This window comes from Carassius auratus, linkage group LG49B (genome assembly GCF_003368295.1).
Source record: "Carassius auratus strain Wakin linkage group LG49B, ASM336829v1, whole genome shotgun sequence".
NCBI classification, from domain to species: domain Eukaryota; kingdom Metazoa; phylum Chordata; class Actinopteri; order Cypriniformes; family Cyprinidae; genus Carassius; species Carassius auratus.
Window position 1 is genome coordinate 217501 of NC_039301.1, and position 10000 is coordinate 227500.

A 10000-nucleotide genomic window follows, 5' to 3' on the forward strand; every position below is an offset into this window, starting at 1 on the left:
CTGCTCAGATGGTCAGCGCTCTCACCTCAGTGGCCGGTTCCACACCTCTGTCCATCTGTCCAGCAGTTTCCTCAGCGGTAGACATGACTGAAACACAAATTCAGAGCTCAGCACTGGACACAGCTGACCGGAGCGACGCTTCAGCCTGACTGACCAGCTTCTGCTCAGGAACAGACCTTATCATAGATGCTTCCCCATTTAGAAACACTCGAGCGTTATCACTGCTGCAGGAGAAAGTGTCGCACACAGAAAGGAATGTGCAGAGATATGAGCACCTCACACTAACCTAACCATCACTAGTCCTAGTGCTCATAGTGATGACAGCAAACCAAGCAAGCCTCACACTAACCCTCAGTTAACCAGCACTGATGCTGACTACTGAAACTAGTGCCAGAGATCTGACTCAAACTGAGACAATGAGCTCACATCCATCAGCTCGAGGTCATTCATACAGCTCGTGTCCTTCACCACAGACAGCAGGAACTAGTTCTGATGCAGAACATTCACATCTCTGTGTGTGTGTGTGTGTGAGTGTGTGTTTGTGTGAGTGTGTATGAGTGGTTCAGGTATTTCCCACATTATGGGTCCACACAAAGATGGCAATATCCAAAATCCTTGACCTTGTGGGGGACATGAGGGTGTGTGTGTGTATGTGTGTGTCTCTCTGTGTATCTCTGTTTGTCTCTGTGTGTGTGTGTGTGTGTGTGTGTGTGTGTCTAATGTGGGATCTTACCGTGAGTGAGTGTGTGTGTGTGTCTCTCTTTCTCAGTGTGTGTGTGTAAGGTGGGATCTGGCCATGAGAGTGTGTGTGTGTGTGTGTGTGTGTGTGTGTGTGTGTGTGTGTGTGTGTGTGTTGTTCTGCAGCCAAATGTCTGTCAGACTCCATATGGGCCGCTCCATGATAACTGCAGCTCCAACATTCATCATCACAACCGGATCATAACAATCCTCAAAAACACAAGAGAGCTTGATTAATATTTCAGATCAGTCCTCTCAACACAAATATAGATGTTAATCTTAACTACAGGAAGACTACCGTTATAAAACTACTTCAGAAAAAGTTTATTTGATTTGACTTATTTTTCCTATTTCAGATGATGATAATAATAATAGTAAAATTGAATAAAACACTATATTAAGGAATTTCTCATTGAAAATATTTTTAATTAAATAATTAATTTAGTTTATAAAAAAATATTTGATTGAGTAAAATTGAATTGAAATTATGAATTAGAACAAAAATGAAATGTTGTGCTGTAAAATAATTGTTATATTTTCACTTGATTATATTTTAAAGGATTAATTTAATTGCCACAGCTGTTTGATGAAGCATTTGTTATAAATCATTAAAGGTCCCGTTTTACGCGCTTTTTTGAAGCTTTGATTGTGTTTACAATGTGCAATATAACATGTGTTCATGTTTCGCGTGTAAAAAAACAGTATTTTTCACACAGTTCACCTATCTGTATACTGCTGTTTTCACTGTCATAAAAAACGGGCTGATGTCTTCCTTGTTCTATGAAGCCTCTCCTTCAGAAATACGTATCGAGTTCTGATTGGGCCAGCGGTACCTGTGCTGTGATTCGACAGCAGCTGAGAGCAGGCTGCCCTCCTGGTAACGCGATTGGGCTAGAACGCACGTGCTGGAGATGTATTTATAATCACAGGAGCGTTTTTACTGACGAGATGCGCATGAAAACCGCATTCGTTTTTTTGCACAGCCCTAACATCTAGTTAACAAAGCTAAACAGTGTTGCCCTTTGTGTAATAAGTTACAGAAACTGTTAAACGCACCAACTTAAATAATAAAATACACTTACCAGTTGTGGTCCATAAACAACGCCTTCTCCAGACAAAGAGGGAACTGCTCCATCTTTCAAGAATAATCTTTGTGCAAATCCAGCATTAAACTGATTGAGATTGAGAAAGTTGTCCTCAGCAAAAATGAGCTGCACATAGTTTTACATGTGCATTATAATTTTCGGGAACCGAGTTAAACATAAATTGTAACCATTAATGTCAAAGTACAGCGTTCCTGGGAAGCCCAAACAAAGAGGATTGTACTCAGAGATGAAATAACAGCGTTTCAACGACATGTCGAACACAAACACAGCTCTTCCTTCTTCTCCGTCGGAACGCAACAAGGCCACGCCCCCTGTTTGTGAATTCATGTGGGCGGAGGTTAGTCAAAAAAAACTGTTTTAGTGATGTCATTACTGCAGGAACTAGAGGGGTGTAGTCCAAACGGGTCGTTTTTTGTAGGCGAATTCTGTTAAATCAAATATCTTGCTTGGCATTGAACTTTGAGCTTTAGAATTTTACAGATATTATTTATACTCTAACAACAACATTACACACTAACTAAAGTTTAAAACATGGGATCACGAAGAAGGGGACCTTTAAAACAGAGTCCAGACAACAGAAGTTGGGAATTTTGTAACAAATAAATAAATCACTTTTCATTTGGTCATATAATTATATAAATGTAAGTTAATTTCTACATTGTTAAAGTTTCAGAAATTAATTTGATTAGATATGTTTTTTGATTATAAAAAATGAATTAAACCATTAAAATGGAAAAAAAATGAATTTGAATCTAATGAATTTCATAGAGTCCACATGCTTCCAAACTTCCCAACAGCTCTAAACGACCAACAGATCACAAACACGAAAACAAGTCAGACAGGAAGTTTTCTCTCTTCATTCAGTCTAATTACAGAGCAGCATTTACGGGCCGCGTCACGTGACTGCTAAAAACAGTTTGTGGGATTGAGGCGCGCTTGTTTTCTACGTTTGACAAACATGTGCGAGACAGTGAGTCTGGAAGAGGGAATGATGAGGAACAATCACAGGGAAAGCTAAACGCATTAACCATCAGAATCCAAAAAGAGAAAAGCAAAACAAACCGAGTGAAACCACAGGAGCGAGCGAGCAGACCTCCGTCAGTGACATCACGCAGGAATCATGAGCTTCATTTCACACACAGCGGCGCAGTTAGTGTTTCTGAAACAACATGGCAGTGTTTACCACAGTAAGTCAACAGATCGACGCATCAAGCTCATGTGAACCTCATCAGAAACACAAACAGACGAGTGATGAAGTGACAGAGAGACACTGATCAGATCAACAATCATTCATCAGGGACGTTATTCTGGAGATATTATGAATCTTGAGAACATGATCAGAGCGAAAGACAGAAGATCATCTCACCTGCGTCTCGGCGTGATCTCAGAGTCGCTTCAGTCGCTGGAGGAATGAGGAGCGCTCATCTTCATTCATAGTGACAGTAGTGTGATGTTGTGTGTTTGTTATCAGAGACCAAACAGCACCTCAGACCCTCTCACACACACACACACACACACACACACAGGCGGTATAGTGATCAGTGTTTCATACGTTACTGATGTGATCCTGTGTTCTTCTGAGTCTCTGCAGCTCCGGTGTGTCTGTGACGATACTGAAGCCTCGGCCTTTGCTCTCCTCAAAGTCTCGCTTATATCTCACCTGCACACACACACATGATGACAATACACTGTTCAGTCAGTCACAGAGCGATTCTGTCAGTAAACATCACTCTGAGCTTCAGACACACAAATACTGTGATCACAGTCTGTCTGATCGAAGCACACGCCTGTGACTGACAGCAACAGCTCAGACCGGATGAAAGAGTCACTTCCTGCAGGACTGAAGGATTCAAACTGACCGAATGAACGACTCCCTGCAGGACTGTGATTCTCCGAGAGGAGCAGCATCTGCTCTGGTCTGCTGTCACCTTCTGTCAGCCCAGCGTCTCACACACACACACACACACACACACACACACACACACAGACACGCGCACACACACACGCGCACACACACACACACACACACACACACACACACTAACGCATGCATCCATGCACACACACACACTCACAAGTACAGGCACACACACACTGTGTGAATCACACTATCTGCAGTGAGCACAGAGTTTTATGAGCCGATCAGAACAGACCCGTGACCCGTTCTTCCGGAGAAGCTCAGAAACACACAGTGTGATGTGATATGTGTACATCAGCGTCGAAGACGCGGCTCAATCGAGCGAACACTGCCAGTGATCTGAACAAACTCATCTGAAGGTCTGGAAACAGAGACACTGCAGAATGTGAAATATTTATCACTCATAGCGTTTCTTTGTTCATTTCTTTGTTCAGACTGCCTCAGACTTTTGCATGTAGAACAATCTTTGTGATGAAATGCCAGTGTTAAACTAATCAATAACAGACGTGAGACACAGCTTTCCAGATATCTGCAGTGTTTCTGTCTGTTTCTGCATCTGCACGAACATCCCGAAGAATCAAAGGAAGAAAACTGGGTCACCCTCATAAAAGACATTTCTGCTTAATGCTTTCATGCAAAATTCAATGCAAATGAGTGTTGTTGGTTTGAAACTAGATGTTAGAGGAGCTGGACACGATGCGTGTCACGTGTGACCGGTAACATACGTGTGACTCTCACCTGACTCTGTAGTTCACTCTGCTGCTTCAGACGCAGGTTCTCCGGTGTGTCCGTCACGATAGTGAACGACGTCTTAGGATAGTGACTGCAAGCAAAGCATGAACACGATGGTAATTAATGTATGATGGACAAGACAGGTTCATTTCAGGGCTGCATGTTAACACAGGGATTTACACAAAAGCTGCATAATATCTCCTCATAAAACATTCGGCTGGATCAAGAGTAAATGTTGTCATGTTTGGGTGGATTTTTCCTTTAACGCTCGACAAGAGTTAAAAAAAAACCTGTTCTTCAGTGACCTTTCTGCTCTAATCACAGTAATAATCATCTCGTCAAACTCTGAAAATAACACAATAGCTTAACATCGTGACTTCACTGCTATTGTGTGATAAAAATAACGCATGAATACCCATTGAATCAGGAGAACGTTCCCCTGGCAACCTCTGACCCCGCCCCCAAGCACCTATATCAGCTCCTTATGGCATGGGTGCAGCTGTCAATCAATCAAACATCATCACCGACACGTTGTGGAAATGACAGAACAGCAGGACAGGAAGTGACTGTATCCTGAGAGAGAAACATTTCCCATGACCTCCATCTCTGCCTGCATGCGTTCAGGAAAGAACCAGCAGGTTAAATGAATCCAGATCGACCGTGAGCAGCACTTGCAGTGTGGCCAGTGAAGTTTTGACATCTACAGTCGGAGAGTCTGTGTGTTTTTGGCCCATCACACAGCAGAAGCTAAACCAGAGTTTGTTTGTTTTTCTGTCCCGAATAATCTACAATTACAGCAATAAAGCAGAGCAGAGACACTCTCTAGAGACGCTAATGACTGCTTGACGAGTTTGGTGCTCCTGAAAACTCTTCTGCTCACTAAGGCTGTGTTTATTTGATTCAGAAATATTATGACAATTTAAAAAAGAAAAAAAATCATTTTTCAAATCATCATATTAAAATGATTTCTGAAGATCATGTGACACTGAACACTGCAGTAATGATGCCGAAAATACAGCTGTGTTGCTCTGACAGGAAGGGTCTAATCTTCCTAATGTTGTATAAGGCAAATCTGCAGGACCAGGTCATTGTAGCAATGTGGTCTGTGAAGCTTAACTGATGGTCCATCACAACTCCTAGGTTTCTGACTCTCCTCGAAGGAGTTATGGTTGATGAGCCCAGCTGTATAGAGAAGTTGTGATGAATCAATGGGTTAGCTGGAATCACCAGGAGTTCTGTCTTCGTAAGGTTAAGCTGAAGGTGATGGTCATTCATCCAGCTAGAGATGTCACTCAGACAGGCTGAAATACGAGCAAACACCATCGGGTCATCTGGCTGGAATGAGAAGTAGAGTTGGGTGTCATCAGCGTAGCAGTGGTAAGAAAAGCCATGCTTCTGAATGACAGATCCTAATGACGTCATGTAGATGGAGAAGAGAAGTGGTCCAAGTACTGAGCCTTGAGGAACCCCAGTAGCAAGGTGTTGTGACTTAGAAACTTCACCCCTCCAAGACACACTGAAGGATCTGTCAGAGAGGTAGGACTTAACCCACAGGAGTGCGGTTCCAGAGACCCATCTTTCTGAGGGTGGACAGGAGAATCTGGTTATTAACGGTGTCAAAAGCAGCAGACAGGTCCAGTAAGATGAGTACAGAGGATTTTGAAGCTGCTCTTGCTAGTCGCAGGGCTTCAGTAACCAAGAGCAGAGCAGTCTCAGTTGAGTGGCCACTTTTGAAGCCAGATTGGTTGCTGTCCAGGAGGTTGTTCTGTCCAAGGAACATAGAAAGCTGGTTGAACACAGCTCGCTCATGTGTGTTTGCAATGAATGGAAGAAGGGACACCTTTCTGTAGTTTTCTGGAAGTGCTGGATTTAGAGATGGTTTCTTAAGCAGTGGGTTTACCCGAGCCTGCTTAAATGCTGAGGGAAATGTTCCAGAGTGAAGAGAGGAGTTGATAATGTGAACCTTATTCCCTATTTTAAAGCTAATAAAATAGCCCTGGTGAGCAGAAGAGAGATTGTACAGAAACTATTAAAAAATCTTAATTATTCAGAAGTTCAAAATTTTGGTGGAATACACACAAGAGAGGACACACTCACAACATAAGAGCACTAAGTTCATTTGATGTGACTGAGCAGGAAGCCTGTGTGTGTGTGTGTGTGCGTGCGTGTGTGTGTGTGTGTGTGGAACAGGTCTTCTGCTGTGTTCAGGACTAGAGTTATTCTCGTCTCCACTAGCAACTCTGCTCATTTTGTTTGAATCATGACGCTCAGTGCAGAGAAACAAAGAGCCTCTCTGTGGGATGCTGAAGTTCTGTGTCTGAGCCAAAGAACACGCAGGAACCTGAAAAACAGGAGCAGTGACCATCACTGCTCCATCTCAACCAACTCACTAGAGAACACACTTGATCAGTTCCGATGACACACAGGTCAGATGAAGCTCATTGCTCATTGTTTCACACTCGTTCATTCATGAGTTTTGAGCAGCTTCTGTTTTACAGCAGCAACAGTGATTAAACTGTAAAATCCTGAACTGAAGAGCAAAAATTTCTTTCCTGATTTGAATCATAATGAAAGAAATAACAGAAGGAGACGCTTGTGAGCAAGATCAACCGCTCTGTTAATCATGTAGGTTCATTTGTTTTCATCTTCACACAAACAAGCGCTTCCTCTTTGATGTGACATCACGTGTGACAACGTTTGAATGGACCGGACAGAAGAAGAGGTTTCCATAGCAACACCCCCCCCCCCCACACACACACACCTGAGCGAGTGAAACTCTTCTCTGGAGCTGCTGCTTCACACAGATTTATATGTTTCATGAACTTACAGTTGTTCCAGGACTGTATCCTCTGACATACACAGCTGCTGTTCATCTATTCTAGAGGAGTCAGTTCATAAAAAAAACAAAACATCCCACCTACTGCTCATACCCCGTATATGCTATCATACCAAATATGAGCTGTCCTGAATCACATGAGAATCACTCATCATGATAATAATAATAACAGACATCAGCAACTAAATATACAATCAGCCTTTTCAAAGAGTGACTCTGGAGCTCAAACACCTTGAGGAAACATCTGAATCACATCTGCTTCAGGAGACAAACACTAAAACACTCACAGTCTCTCCTCACATTCACTGTATTGGATAACATTACTGAACAAACATCTGAACACAGACAAACATCTGAACTGACAAACATCTGAACAGACAAACATCTGAACACAGACAAACATCTGAACAGACAAACATCTGAACTGACAAACATCTGAACTGACAAACATCTGAACAGACAAACATCTGAACAGACAAACATCTGAACTGACAAACATCTGAACAGACAAGCATCTGAACACAGACACACAAACATCTGAACAGACAATCAAACAAACATCTGAACAGACAAACATATGAACAAACATCTGAACACAGACAAACATCTGAACACAGACAAACATCTGAACTGACAAACATCTGAACAGACAAACATCTGAACACAGACAAACATCTGAACACAGACACACAAACATCTGAACAGACAATCAAACAAACATCTGAACACAGACAAACAAACATCTGAACAGACAAACAAACAAACATCTGAACACAGACAAACAAACATCTGAACAAACATCTGAACAGACAAACATCTGAACAGACGAATATCTGAACACAGACAAACAAACATCTGAACAGACAAACAAACAAACATCTGAACAGAGAAACAAACATCTGAACATACAAACAAACAAACATCTGAACACAGACAAACAAACATCTGAACAGACAAACAAACAAACATATGAACAGACAAACAGACATCTGAACACAGATAAACAAACATCTGAACACAGACAAACAAACATCTGAAAACAGATAAACAAACAAACATCTGAACAGACAAACAAACAAACATCTGAACACAGACAAACAAACATCTGAACACAGACAAACAAACATCTGAACAGACAAACAAACAAACATATGAACAGACAAACAAACAAACATCTGAACACAGACACACAAACATCTGAACACAGACAAACAAACATCTGAACACAGATAAACAAACAAACATCTGAACAGACAAACAAACAAACATCTGAACACAGACAAACAAACATCTGAACACAGACAAACAAACATCTGAACAGACAAACAAACAAACATATGAACAGACAAACAAACAAACATCTGAACACAGATAAACAAACATCTGAACACAGACAAACAAACATCTGAACACAGATAAACAAACAAACATCTGAACAGACAAACAAACAAACATCTGAACACAGACAAACAAACATCTGAACACAGACAAACAAACATCTGAACAGACAAACAAACAAACATCTGAACAGACATACAAACAAACATCTGAACACAGACAAACAAACATCTGAACACAGACAAACAAACATCTGATCAGACAAACAAACAAACATCTGAACACAGACAAACAAAAAAACATTTGAACAGACAAACAAACATCTGAACACAGACAAACAAGCATCTGAACACAGACAAACAAACATCTGAACACAGATAAACAAACAAACATCTGAACAGACAAACAAACAAACATCTGAACACAGACAAACAAACATCTGAACACAGACAAACAAACATCTGAACAGACAAACAAACAAACATATGAACAGACAAACAAACAAACATCTGAACACAGATAAACAAACATCTGAACACAGACAAACAAACATCTGAACACAGATAAACAAACAAACATCTGAACAGACAAACAAACAAACATCTGAACACAGACAAACAAACATCTGAACACAGACAAACAAACATCTGAACACAGACAAACAAACATCTGAACACAGACAAACAAACATCTGAACAGACAAACAAACAAACATCTGAACAGACATACAAACAAACATCTGAACACAGACAAACAAACATCTGAACACAGACAAACAAACATCTGATCAGACAAACAAACAAACATCTGAACACAGACAAACAAAAAAACATTTGAACAGACAAACAAACATCTGAACACAGACAAACAAGCATCTGAACAGACAAACAAACAAACATCTGAACACAGATAAACAAACAAACATCTGAACACAGACAAACAAACATCTGAACAGACAAACAAACAAACATCTGAACAGACAAACAAACATCTGAACACAGACAAACAAACATCTGAACAAACATCTGAACAGACAAACAAACATCTGAACAGACAAACAAACAAACATCTGAACACAGACAAACAAACAAAAACATCTGAACACAGACAAACAAACAAAAAAACATATGAACACAAACAAACAAACAAACATCTGAACACAGATAAACAAGCAAACATCTGAACAGACAAACAAACAAACATCTGAACAGACAAACATCTGAACTAACATCTGAACAGACAAACAAACATCTGAACACAGACAAACAAACAAAAACATCTGAACACAGACAAACAAACAAACATATGAACACAAACAAACATCTGAACAGA